Source organism: Hemicordylus capensis, chromosome 1, assembly GCF_027244095.1.
Source record: "Hemicordylus capensis ecotype Gifberg chromosome 1, rHemCap1.1.pri, whole genome shotgun sequence".
Taxonomy (NCBI): domain Eukaryota; kingdom Metazoa; phylum Chordata; class Lepidosauria; order Squamata; family Cordylidae; genus Hemicordylus; species Hemicordylus capensis.
This window is the reverse complement of record NC_069657.1, coordinates 433,997,060-434,011,445: the sequence shown is the minus strand read 5'-3', so window position 1 is coordinate 434,011,445 and position 14,386 is coordinate 433,997,060.

Sequence of the window (14,386 nt, the reverse complement as noted above, 5' to 3'; positions counted from 1 at the left end):
TGCTAAGTTTAAGAGAATCACCACTTTAAAAGGAGTCTCTTTGCTCAGTTAGCAGGGGTCTTTTCTATGCAAATAATATAACACCTGCCCCACACATGCCGAAACTCACACTCACACATTCCCCTAGCCCAGAAACACATTTAAAACATATACCTGATACAATCACTTCATATATCCATACAACATCAACAGTGCAGAGTGAGTTGCCACTCAGCTGGTGGGCACTCGCCCCGCCCCCGCCATCCCTCAGTCCCAGGGACATTTGTCCCCCCCCCCCCCGCCCACCGCCAATGTTCAGTAATGGCTACATCCCTACTCTTAGCCATGCCTCAGAGACAAGTATCTGTCCCTACTTCCTGGATTATTCAGCTCCAAAGTATATAGGAAGCAGATTTATACCGAGTCAGGCCATTGGTCCATCTAGCTCAGTACTGTCTACATTTAGCACCCCACCCAGCTGTTTTTGGACTTCAACTCCCATAATCCTCTGGCACAGTGGCCAATGGCCAGGGATTATGGGAGTTGTAGGCCAATATCTGCAGGAGGGCCAAAGCCGAGCAGCCTTGGTCTGCACAGACTGACAGCCTGTCTCTCCAAGGTTTCAGGCAGGAGTCTTTCCCAGCCCTCCTTGGAGATGCCAGGGATTGAACCTGCGATGATCTACATGGGAAGCAGATGGTCTTCCACTGAGCTACAACCTCACCTCCAGATGGTGAGAAAACCCCATGTGAAAAGATTATTTAGTAGAGTATGCTATACAGTAAATGCTAATTATCCTCTTTGAAGTCCAATATGGCTTGGGATGAAGGCACTTAATGGATCGCTTTCTGCTGCACCAACCTGCCCACCTGCTGAGGTCATTGACAGATGCCCTGTTCTGTGCCCTGCTGCCATTGGAGGTCCTGTTGGTGGGGACCTGTGTCAGGGTCTTCTTGGTAGCAGCACCTAGGCTTTGGACCTTCCTCTTTGGGACACCCATCTGGGCATTACAGGCATCCCAATGCTCTGTGAAAACTGCTATGTTCTATCAGACTTTGGGGTCAGAGTAGCTGTTGGTTTCCCCCACTGAACTAATTTAAACCTGGTTAGGATTGCACTGCAGATCCCATATTGGGGCAGAAAGGCAGAATAAAAGTCCTTTTAATAAAGAAACCAATGGCCTTTCCCATTCTCTCAAAGGGATGTGCAGTGCAATCCTATGCCTGTACCCAGTAGTAAGTACCACATTCTGTCCACATTCTGTGCAGCAGGGGCATAGCCACAATTGAAGTAGGGTGAGGGAGGGAGGAATGTCCCTGGGCTGTTGGGGGGGGTGTCACCTGACAGCTCACTCTTTGCTCTCTCCCCCCCTCATGCCTCTCCAAAGAAGAAAGTGGAGGTCAGGGGCCCATCTTCACTTTTTGTCCCAGGGCCCACTCCAGCCTTGCTGTGCAGTATCCCTCAGGTGTGCTATGTACCACGGGCACTGCTACATGTCCCCAAGGCAATGTTCAAGCAGTTGTGCAAGAGTGCTCTTGTGCAAGTGCCAAAATTGCACAGCAGAGTTGCGCAATCAGATGGCCATCAGAAATGATGGCTGCACATGTGTGCAACTGTGGCGTTTGGTCTGAGTCAGGGATGCGTGTCAAGTTTGTTTTCAGTTGTTTTTCTCCTTCGGTGTTACTTTGGCTTGTATTAGTGTACTTATATTTCCACTGCCCCCAACTGTATGAAGAAACCTCTGTAACTGTAATGATGTCTGAATAAACAGAACAGAACTGTTAAGGAGACAGGAGAGAACAATATGCAACTCAAAGGTGGAAAGCATTCCTCTAGTCTTCAGAAGGGAACTATCAAATTTGGGCGAACAGGTTGAAAGATTCACTACAAATAATTAGGAAAAGTAGGAATTTCAGATTTTAATTGCAGATTTCAGCTGGCCTCCTACTAACCTCTCTCCCTACCTCATTCTTTCCCGCCACATGATTTTGGACAAAAAAATGGAAACTAGCCTGGAAAGTAGACTGGAAGGCTTGGACTAATCCAAAGAGGTAAAATTTCTAAACTGTATCTGATTCATTTTCTGAAAATGTTAAGAAAGAAAGCTTAATTAATAAGGTAAATAAGTTAACAACATGAATTACAGTACCTTACCTCTGTATATACTGTATAGCAAAATCCTCATTCCCCTAAAAATGATCTTTGCCAGCCCTTTGCACCCCAAAACTAGTTGATCTAGAGTCACCCCTGCTGGCATTCACAAACAGTGCACAAACAAATGCTTTTTCATTAAGAAAACCAATACATAATTAAGTGTGTGTGTGTGTGTGTGTGTGTGTGTGTGTGTGTGTGTGTGTACATAAACACATATAAACACACATTTATTGTTGTTTTGTTTTTTAATGTGTGTATGTGTACACACACACAAACCAATGCAAAGGTTTAAACCCCCCCCCCAACACTATCATAAGAACATAAGAACATAAGAAGAGCCCTGTTGGATCAGGCCCAAGACCCATCTAGTCCAGCATCCTGTTTCACACAGTGGCCCACCAGATGCTGCTGGAAGCCACAGGCAGGAGTTAAGGGCATGCCCTCTCTCCTGCTGTTACTCCCCTGCAACTGGTACTCAGAGGCATCCTGCCTTTGAGGCTGGAGGTGGCCTATAGCCCTCCGGCTAGTAGCTGATGATAGACCTCTCGTCCATGAAGTTATCCAAACCGCTCTTAAAGCCATCCAGGTTGTTGGCTGTCACCACATCTCATGGCAGAGAATTCCACAAGTTGATTATGTGTTGTGTGAAAAAGTACTTCCATTTGTTGGTCCTAGATTTCCTGGCAATCAATTTCATGGGATGACCCCTAGTTCTAGTGTTATGTGAGAGGGGGAAGAATTTCTCTCTCTCCACTTTCTCCACACCATGCATGATTTTAGAGACCTCTATCATGTCTCCCTGCAGTTGTCTTTTTTCTAAACTAAAAAGCCCCAGGTGTTGTAGCCTTGCCTCATAAGAAAAGTGCTCTAGGCCCCTGATCATCTTGATTGCTCTCTTCTGCACCTTTTCCAGTTCTGCAATGTCCTTTTTTAGATGTGGCAACCAGAATTGTACGCAGTACTCCAGGTATGGCTGCACCATCCGCAAGGTTAAAAATGCATCACCCCAATTAATCAAACAAAATGTTTAGCTCAATTTCAATATCATGCATCTCTTCATCTTTCAGTGGGAAAAAGAATCTGTAACATCAGCATCCTGCGCATAACCCTAACCCCTGCTAACCTGGCAAAGAGGCACCTTTTTAACGTGGCAATTCTCTTTATTGAGCAGGGGGAGAGTAACTGGCCCAATCCACCCCCAGCACAGGACCTCCAGTGACTGTTGCTGGTGTCTATCTTATGTTTCTTTTAGATTGTGAGCCCTTTGGGGACAGGGATCCATCTTATTTATTTATTCTTTCTCTATGTAAACTGCTCTGAGCCATTTTTTTGGAGGGTGGTATAGAAATCGAATGAATGAATGAATAATCCTTATGGCACTGCAGAGCATATTTGCTGATGAATCATCCTCCCAATGAGAAATGAAGTTTGGTTATGTAGGTGTAGAAATAGTAAAGAGATATGGGGGCATTGTACAGATGGGACAGAGCTGGCGAGTGGTGTGTGGTCACTCATGTTTCCCTCTCCCCCCCTCCACCCAGCAGGGCTCCTAGTCCTATGTGTTTAAGAGCTTCATTTCAGGCAGAAGATCCACCGGGAAGGAGCAAAGGGGTAATCTGTACAGGGTGGGGACACATGACAGCAAACTGTGGTTGCTGTGTGAGTGAGTGCTGTGTCTGCTTCTCTCTCTCCTGCCAGAGCAAGGAAGATGGTTCAGATGCAGAAGTAGCGGCAGCACTAGGTAGGCAGGCCCGGCTCTGGGGCTTTTCGTGCCCCAGGTGAAGTTCGACTTTGGCGTCCTCCAGCGAATAAGTGCAGAGCTCTGGCTTTAACTTGAGCCAGGCAGGCTGCACATTTGCTGGGTCGAATGACCAGCCTGTGCAGATGACCAGCGAATGACTAGCCCACACTGGTTTGGGGGTTCAGTGGGAGAGGGGAAAGAGTTGAGGAGCTCAAGCCCACCCAGTGCCCACCCTTCCTCTATTCCCACTGCCTTCCTCCCCTCAGCAGGGCAGGCCCTGCAATCCTCAGGGCCAAGAACGTTCTCTTTCTTCCTGAGAGTCCACACCCTCCCTCAAGAATGGGAGCCCTAGGCAACTGCCTAAGTCTGCCTAGTAAACAGGCTGGCCAGATTTTGAAGTTCTGGATTACCTGGTCCTGTTTCCGACATGGAAACCATGCAGTAGGAATTCTTTATTGTTCTGGGCAACATCCAGACTAAGTCTCATTGAAATTAATGGGACTTTCATTATGGCTAACTTGTCTCAGGGATTTCAGTGGTGCTTAGTCATGACTAAGTAGTCTGAATGTTGCCTTCGTGTGTGTGGTGTTTTTATGGGGGGGCAGGTGCATTTTGTATAGGGCACTGTGTTCGAGTTAACACTGATTGATATTAAATGTTCTCTCTCTGGTGATTAATCTGTACAGGTTCATTCACACATGCCAATCACCACTGAATTTTACAGTCAGTGAGTGATGAATATGTATATGTGAGCCAGGGAAGAGATTCCTGCATAACTAAAGAATTGGCATTCTCCTCCTCCAAGAAGATTTGATGTAATATCCCACAAAACATGCAAGATCTTATATTTAACCAACTTGGTTAGTGGAGAAGCAATCATTGGAGGTTTTCAGACCAAGTTTGCCATTTTTGGAGGTACACATCAAGTAGATATTATTCAGCTCAGGTATACTGTGGCCCTCCAGCTATTTTTGGACTACAGCTCCCAGCCACAGTGGCCAATAGTCAGGATGATGGGAGTTGTAGGCCAGCATCTGCAGAGGCCATGAAGTTGAGTAGCCCTGGTTTATAGAGATGTGTTGAGTGTAGAAATTCTTCATTCTGCCTCATGAACAGCTCTGTGTAACTCAGATGCTTGCACAGTACAGAATACCCCAATGAAAGCAGAGACAACTTCACATTCTTTAGGAAAATCTTAGTTCTTTGAACAGAGCCAAGTGTTTAATGGGTTCTCTCTCCTTTAAAGCATCCATTGGCCAATAAAATGTGCTGGTGTTTAGGTTCTGCGCACTCTCTCTCTCTCACTCACACACACACACACTTCAACTAGTCCAGCCAGTGGTAGCCCATGACCTCAGCATGCCTGAGGCAGGACACAAAAAGTTGCTTCCTTGCCCCCTGCCCTCCTTTCTTGTTTGAGGAAGTGAGGAACAGCAGGGGCATCCTGCCACCCAAAAATCTGCTGGTTGAGGTGACTGCCTCACCTTGCCTCAGGGTAGGGCTGCCCCTGAGTCTGAAATCTTGTTTCCCCACAGAAATCAACCAGATTATTATTTTATTTATTTAAAATATTCACTTTCTGCCCTTCTAGTAAAACACTGCTGTGGCAACCTACTATTAAATAGATAATAAAACAAATACAATTACTAGAATTCCATTTACAAAATTCAGTTTCAAATGGGATACAGCTAAAGCCAAACTTACAAAAGCTAAAAACCCTCTGATACAAACACAAAAGCTACAAAGCTCTTCTAAAGAAATGGGTCTTCAGGTGTCTCTTGAAAACCGTAAGGGATGGAATTTCAGAGCTGAAAGCCAAATCGGACTCAAACAGAACCGGGCATGTTCAGTTCGGCTTGACCTCGAGCCAAACCAGGCCTGGTCCAGCCTGAGGTGAGCTTGGGGAGAGCCCTCAAGCCGGCCCAGTTCCATGTTGAACCAGCTCAAGGCTGAGCCAGTTTCCACATCCCTATAAAGCAGCACAGGAAGGCAACAGTTTTAACCTATTCTGCACTCCCCAAAATTTGGCATTTTGGAAGACTGCCTCTAAACATGGAGGCTCTGTTATCTATCATGGCTATTAGGTGTTGAAAGACCAAAGGCTTGTACACATGACCATTTAAAAGTTGTTAGGGGGCAGTATATTCAGGGATTCATGGTGAGAACCCATGAGTATTCCCCAAACCCAGATTCTAGGGTAACCCAGACCCTCTATCTAGTCCTTAACCAATGCTGGACAGAAATAGGAGTCCCCTTACCTCAGAGTTCGGGTCATGCGTGAGCATTCAGTGTTTCACGGTGTTGGCCACCATGTTTGTAAGAGAGCACTGTGGCTAAAGTGGCTGCCATCTCTGAATATGCTGCTCTACATAGCAATTCTATGATCCTGTGCTTTAATAGGGCTGGACCTCCCTCCTGCTCCCTCATGGCCATCCGAGAGTGACTGATGATGTCATGAAGTTTTCGTTCTCCTGGTAGCATGATGCATGCCGGAAGTTTATCCTGATGCTCAGAGGACCTTCCATGTTTCAAGCTTGTGGCTGCCGTTGTGTGTGCATGCTGAGCTTGCAGAGCCAAATCTGTCAGGACTAGAGTAGGGGCTCTTCCCGCCCCCCCAACCAAACCACACCCATATGATCGTGTGAATGGCCTCCTATAATGCATGAGTTTGCCAAATTCCCTTTTAAAGCCATTTAAGCTAGCTGCTACATCTTAGGGAGCTGAATTGCATAAAATACTGTAATTATGCATTGTATGAGGAGGTATTTTCTTTTGAGTGTCCTCCTGTATTGTACCTGAATTGTTTTTCAAAACCTCTTTTTATATTTGTATCTTTTGTTTTAGTGAAGTCCTGTTCCTATTTCTTGTGCGCTTCCGTATATAATTAAACTGTAATTTCCAGCTACAGCTCTTCCAGAAGCCTTCTCCCCTGCGCAGACGAGAGTCTAAAATATGAAGTGTGATTTATTTATGACATCCCACACTAAGATCACATTTGTATAATTTGTGTTATTTGCATAATTTATTTTGCTGATGGGAAATTTATAAACTTTGGCTTTCAGAATATGGGGAATTTGGTTCCTCTGTGTGGGCATTTCCTGCTGAAGTGACACAAATTACACATGCTAATTTGATTAATGCTGTTGCATATCAGGCCTTGATTAGCAAATGATGCTGTGAAAATTATGCTGCCTGAATTTGGAGGTCTGGATGAGATCTGGTAACCTGAGGCCAGGAATGTTCCCAGCTTGGCCACCCAAGACATTATTTGGTGGTACTGAGAGAGCCCAGAAGTAAAGGACTAGCCCAAGTGCAGCTAGCAGATACAACCAAGAGAACTGACAATTGCTTCTGCAATCTGTTGGCCGTGTTGTGTCTGTGACATGAATCACAGGTGAAGAGGAAATAGGTCTGGCTGAGTTCTCGCATCTTAAAGAAAGAACACAGAGAAGGGCCTGGCAAACCCAACCCTCCGGATGTTGTGGAACTACAACTCCCACCAGCCCCAGCTACAATTTATTGTGACTGGGGCTGATGGGAGTTGTAGTTCAACAACATCTGGAGGACGAATTTGCCCAGCCTGACCTAGAGCCATTTTTGTTTGTTTATGTGTTTGTTTGGGCTGGATTTCCCCCCCCTTTTAGATTGAGCTTCTGGCTTAGGAGAGAGGAACAGGATACTTACCTTCTGGAAGTTCAAGGACCAATTCACATTCTTGGACCCAGTGTTAAGACTTCCTTCTTATTCCACTCCTCCATCCTTCTCGTGTTGTGTTGAAGCTTTAATTACTCATTCAGGCTTCATGAAGATGTTCATAACACATCAGGTTTATTAACCAAGGATTATTAACCACTCATGACTCTTCCAGCTTCCAAATATCCTCTCTAATAAAACGCTTGGTGTCCGTCCGTGGACGGACACCAAGCGTGTGTTCGTGCCTCCCTCCACTGTTCTGCGCATGCGCGCAGCGCATGCGCAAAACGGCCAAGTCAAAATGGACACAGGCAACAGACGGCCATGTTGGCCGCGGGGAGGCGAGAGACGGAGGCGGTGGGACCGGGCTGGCTGCTGGTAGGGGAAAGACGGTAGCGGCCGAAACGGCCCGGCCGCAAGGAGGGGGAAGATGGCGGCGGCCAGAGAGCAGCAGAGAACAGCGGCTCCCGGAACCCGGTGGGAAGAAAAGCAAGCGGGCTGAGGGGGCGGCGGCGGGAGGTATGTAGCTGACAAGGTGGAGGTGGAAGGAGGCGGTGAGGGAAGCCAGCTGAGACGGCGGCAGAGCCGCCGCCTCGCCCAGAGAACCCGGAACCCGATGGGAAGAAAAGTGAGGGGGCGGGGGTGCTGCTGAGCTGCGTAGAAGGAGTGGCAGCAGCAGGTTGAGAGAGAGAGAGAGAGAGAGACCGTCGTCGAGCAGGGAAGGTGGGGCTGGAACAGACCCAAAGGAGGGGAGAGGAAGGGGGCTGAGGCTTTTGACTGGGGGGCTGGGGTGATGTTTCTGGGGTGGGTGGGGGAGATGGGCAGGCAGGCTTACCTCTGGGTCTCAAGTGCTGCTGCTGGGGTCGAGCCCCAGGGAAGAGCTCTAAAACAGGCTCCATACTAGCGCCCGTTATTTTAACGGGCTTCAAAACACTAGTAAGCATAATAAAATATAAGCATAATAATAATATAAGCATAATTCTCTGGCAGGGCTCTCAACACAAGCCTACAGTAGGGATCCTCCTAGACCAAGGGAAGAAAGGGAGAATTGGGAACTGAGGCTGTCCTTAAGGAGACAGCGAGGTCATTTACACAATCAAAAATCCAGGTGTAGGGGAATCCCCAAGGAGGATTCATTCATGCTCACCTGGAAGTGTCCATGCTGACCCCAGCAGCGAGATACAGACAGCGTGGCTTTGCAGGATCAGGAGCAGCTCTCGCAAGATCTCAAGGTGAGATCTCACAAGACTTGCCCCAGCTGTCAGGAGCTATATAAGGGAGGACTGGCCAGTGGTCCATCTAGGAGAAGGGCTTGGTGTGGAAGGAGCCCTGGGACTCTCACTGAGCCTTGGGGGCGGCGGCAGTGGCAGCAGCGGCAACGACAACAACAACAACAACAACAACAACAACAACAACAACAACAACAACAACAACAACAACACTAGGACGGGGCTGGTGAATGGAACAAGCCCTGTAAGCCTTAAAGCTCCCCCAGCTGGAAACTCTGAGGCTACCTCAACCTCCTTTGGCGGTGGAAGGCAGATAGCTATACTGAGAGCTTGACACTGGGCTTGGGAACTGTGTGTAGTCCCAGTTAGGGATGTGCACAAACCTGTTTGGAGGCCCGTTTATGGGCCTCTGAACAGGTTTGAACATGGGGCTGGTTCAAAGTTTGATGGAGTGGGGGTGCCGCTTTAAGGGCAGGGGAGGGTGCACTTATCCCTCCTGCCACTTCCCCCCCACCGGTGCTCATTGCTGTTAAAAGCCTTTGGGGCAGCAGTGTACCTCCCTGCCGCCCCGTTGCCTTCCTCAGCCAGAAGTACCGGGCGTGTGTGCGCCCATTGCATGCATATGTGTGTGTGTGTGTGTGGCAGATGGGAGCACACACGCGATGGGTGCATGCATGCTTAGTGCTTCTGGCCACTTCTGGCTGAGGAGGGCAATGGGGCAGCAGGGAGGTATGCTGCTGCCCCAAAGGCTTTTAACAGCAACGGGTGCCGGTGGGGGGGAAAGCGGCAGGAGGTTAAGTGCACCCTCCCCTGCCCTTAAAGCGGCACCCCTGCCATCTTCTTCACCACCCAGCTGCAGTTCCATGCACATCCCTAGTTCCAATTCTTGCTTGTGTGGAAGCAAGGTAAGAGGGAAACTGAGGTAGCTGTTTCTCCTACCTTGCTTCTGCCCAGGTTTTCCCTTAAACTTGCTTCCACACAACTGAAAATTGGGAGCATACACTGCACTCAAACCTGGGTAGAACACAGTTTTTGATTGTGTGAATGACCTCAGTTCATTGATAATTCACTGTGCCTGAATGCAATGTATTCCCTGTTGCTAAATCTCAGCCAATTGCCAAGTCTGTCCCTTTCCTCTAAGTAATTCTACATCCTGACTTGCTTCCAGCCCTGAGACCATCTGTTCCCATGCTCCTCCGCTCCCAATTCATATTGAGCACACACAACCCCTAAGTCCCGGGGGAAGTGAAATGCCTTCCTTACTGGGCATTCCTTTCCTTCTCTCTGTCCTTCTCTCAATTCCTTACTGTCTCTTTTCTTCTTTGATTTAACCCTTTCCCTCCTTTGTTTTCACTTCCTTCAGATAGTGACATCTCAGCTTGCCAATGTAATATGACCTGCTTTTCCTGTTTGCCTATTGGAATAGTCATAAGTGGTCCGTAACATGAAGGTCGCTTAGCCAGCATTTGGGGAAAGAGGGTTGGTATGCTACCACGTGGTAGAAAAACTATAGGCTCATATCACACAATTACTAGTTCAGGAGCTGTTTGTGGGGGCAGGGGAAGCAAGATCGGAGAGGAAGGAAGTGGTCATTTGGGAGAGAGGAGCTGGGTGGGAGGGTGCTGTCTACATTGACCGGCAGCTGCTTCCCAAGGTTTCCAGCGGGACTGTTTCCCAACTGGAGATGCCAGGGAGTGACCCAGGGACCTTCTGCACACAAGCAGATGCTCGACCACTGAGCTTGGCCTCATCTCCTAAGGGGAATATCTTACAGCAGACAGTGCTCACATGTAGTCACCCCTCCAAATGCAAACCAAGGTGAGCCCTGTTTAGCAAAGGGGACAATTCATGCTCGTTGCTGCAAAATCGGCTCTCCATACTTGGTTTAATCAGGGTTTTGAAAGGGAAGTTCAAATCTGATAGACAGATATAAATATTGTAAAGTATAGACCCAGCATTTCACCAAGGTAGATGGAAACATTCCTCCGACTCAGCAACTCTCTCCCAGAAGATCAGTTCCTCCCTCGCCGACTTTGCTGTTCCCAGGCATGTAGTAAGCCACCTGGCGGCTCGGGTGCAATGCCGCCGTGGCCCCGTGGCCCTAGCCACACCCCCTGCATCTGATGTCAGATGCAGGGGTGTGGCCATCTGTGGAAACGGAGCCCTGCGGCCCCGTTTGCAAGGCGCTTCAGCCAGCACCGGGTTTGCAGCATGGTGGGGAGCGCCTTCCCTGCCTGCAAAGGCAGAGAGACGCACTGCCAGCCAGGCTGGGAAGCCAGTGCTGGCGGACGCTTCTCACAAATGGAGCTGTGTGGGGTGGCGCAGCTCTGTTTCTGCATATGGCAGGGGGTGTGGCGGGGCACCAGGGACAGCTCCCGCAGAGTGGTTCTTTGGGCCTGCCCGTGCAATGGTGGCTCCACCCCTGGCTGTTCCTCTTGCACACGATCACAGAACGGGAGTGCCCACAGCTCCCAAACTGGGGTAGGTTGCTTGTCCGGCCCTAACAATAGCGAGAACGAGACCCTTATGTTTGTTGCCTGGGCAAACTGATCATGACATACATAGGGGTATCTCGAGATATTTGGGCATCAGAGGTGAGGACCAAAAGGCTGCCTCGCTTCACCTGCTGAAGCAATTGAAGGTGGTGAGGGCTGAGGAGAGGGGGCTGCTTGCTGTCAGCCGCTTCTTGCCACCTGGGCCACCTTTCTAGCTTTGCAAGAGGGCTGGGGCAAGGAGATGCTGCCAGTGAGCAGCCTCCTCTCCTTAATTTGTGTTTTGAGCCCTTGTGAACGGTGGTGTAGGGAGGCCAGTGGCAGCCTCGGTTTAGCCCCACAGCCAGATTCAGGGGGTGTGGTTTCTGATGTCAGATTCAGGGGGTGTGGTTTCTGATGTCAGATGCAGAGGGCGTGGTTTCTGATGTCAGATGCAGAGGGCGTGGTTTCTGATGTCAGATGCAGGGGGCGTGGTTTCCGATGCAGATACAGGGGGCGTTGTTTCCGATGCAGATGCAGGGGGCGTGGTTTCTGATGGCAGATGCAGGGGGCGTGGTTTCCGATGGCAGATGCAGGGGGCGTGGTTTCCGATGGCAGATGCAGGGGGCGTGGTTTCTGATGCAGATGCAGGGGCGTGGTTTCTGACGGCAGATGCCGGTGGTGCGGTTTCTGATGGCAGATGCAGGGGTTGTGGTTTCTGATGTCAGATGCAGGGGGCATGGTTTCACTTGAAAATGGGGCTGTAGCTCCGTTTTTGAGAAGCTTAGCCAGCACTGACTTTGCAGCCTGGCTGGGAATGCATCTCTCTGTCTCTTCAAGCAGGTAGAGCTGCTCCCAACTGTGCTGCGGATGTGGTGCTGGCCAGAATTTCCTTGCAAATGGGGCGCACGGTCACATCTGACAGCAGATGCAGGGGGAGTGGCTGGGGCACGGGTCACAGCCCCTGAGCATGACGGCCCAGGTTCTTTGAACTCATTCGTGCTATGGTGGCTCTGCCCCTGCTTGAAAGGGTTGGATTGTGAATGCCTGATCTGACCCTGGCAAGGCCCTGCAATGGTGCTGTGTGTGAAGGGAAGATTGCTAGCAGCCCCCTCCTTACAGGGCCCACTTCAGCACTGGTGCCACTTGCAGGTGAGAGCCTGCAAGAAGGTCTGACTCAGGGCTGCTCAACTTCGGTCCTCCTGCAAATGGTGGCCTATAGTTCTCATAATCCCTGGCTATTGGCCACTGCGGCTGGGGATTATGGGAGTTGTAGTCCAAAAACAGCTGTGGGGGGGGCTAAGCTGAGCAGGCCTGGTCTGACTGCGGAGTCAGCTCTTGCCTTCAACTTTGCAAGCTCTTTTCCAAGCGCTGCTTATTGCCATCTGGAAGAGCTCCATGTCAGGTCCTTCAGATGGAATGTGATAAAATTAATCCGTCCATGTAATAGGGATCTTACACCCTCTTTCTTTTTATCACCCACTAAGCACTGCAAAAGGAGGATCATCTGCTGCCTCCCTGTTATGCTTGCCAAGGCTGCTGCTAATTTTTATCATGTTCATATGCAACCCTTTTGCCCCTAACAGAGATGCAAATATATGTGAGACTTGGGAGAACCCTAGAGAATTTTTGGGACCGTGAGTGTGTTTCTCAGGAGCTCAGTTCGAATTAGCAGATGCTTCTTTTTGTGATGAGTGATGTGTTACACAGCTTTGTTCCAGCTGGGGAAGACAAGGTGCCAGGATTCCAATGCTAATGGATTTGTTTGTTGTCGAGAGTTTCCGCTAACACAATCCTAAAGTGCAACACAAACCAACTAGTCCCTCAGAGCTTTCTTGTGCTTCAAAACAATCATGAAGGCTTTTCTTAGGGTGAAGACAGATGTAACATTTTTAAATGTGGAAGAGATTGTTAGAACACACATTTCAGTTTCTAGGGCAGCAAATTTGTATTCAAGCCACTCCCACCACACTTTAATACATTGCCTCTGTCCTCACCTTTAGCTTAATCCTGACTGGAATACTTATTTATTGTGTTTATATCCCTTTAAGGAGTCTAGAGCAATTTACATGGTTATGTTTCTCCTCACAACAACCCTGTGGAGTAGTTTAGGCTGAGAGATAAGTGACTGGCCCAGACTCACCCAGTGAGTTTCTTGGCTGAGCAGGGATTTGAACTTGGGTCTCCCTGTTCCTAGTCCAGCACTGTAACCATTGAACGACCCTGGCTCCTGAATATGTAGCATGCCTGCTTCCTGTATTGTTATGATGGATTCCAGTTGCCTTGCTTGCTTCCTTCCCGCTTTAGCTCTGTACAGACATGCATGATGAGCCCACGGAGGATTTGCACTCACCCCTTTTTTGTTCAGAGAACACGTTCCCTCAGAGAAATGAGCTGAGCATGAGCAGCAATCAGTTAGTCATGTTTCCAGCATAAGCTGCTGTCCAGAGTGCTGATTGGCGGGACTTCATGTCAATCAGGAGTCAATCCTCTTTTCCCAGAGCAATGTTTCCAGTTTTTAAAGAGTGGATTGAATGTACCAAGGGAACATAAAACTAGATAAAGACCTAACTGCCTGACAGCAAGGTTTTTGTTTTTAGGCAAAAGCCTGCCTGAAGCAGGGGAGGGGCAAATATCAGTGTTGGATTTGAACCCAGGTCAAGATGTAATTAGAGAAACAAATGTGGGGAGGGAGCAAAGCTCATTCTGTAAAAGAATGACCCCCCCCAGCTTCTTTAGCACCCATATGCACCCTTCAAGCACCATATTTAAGAAATTGACAAGAAATAATAGAAACATAGGAATCTGCCTTATATTGAGTCAGACCATTGGTCCATCTAGCTTAGTATCGCCTACACTGACTGTCAGCGGCATCACCAAAGATTCAGGCAGGAGTTTTCTCCAGGGATGTTCTGGTTGCAAAGCAGATGATCTACCCCTGAGATAGGACCTCATCCTCTCAAAAAAACCAGAGTGGGATTGCTTTAGTATCGCTGATTCAGGCTTGAAGAAATGGGACATAGGGCAGAGGGTCTTCACCTTTATATTTTTATTTTATTTATTTATTTAACATATTTTTATACTGCCCAAAACTTACATCTCTGGGTGGTTTTTTGCAC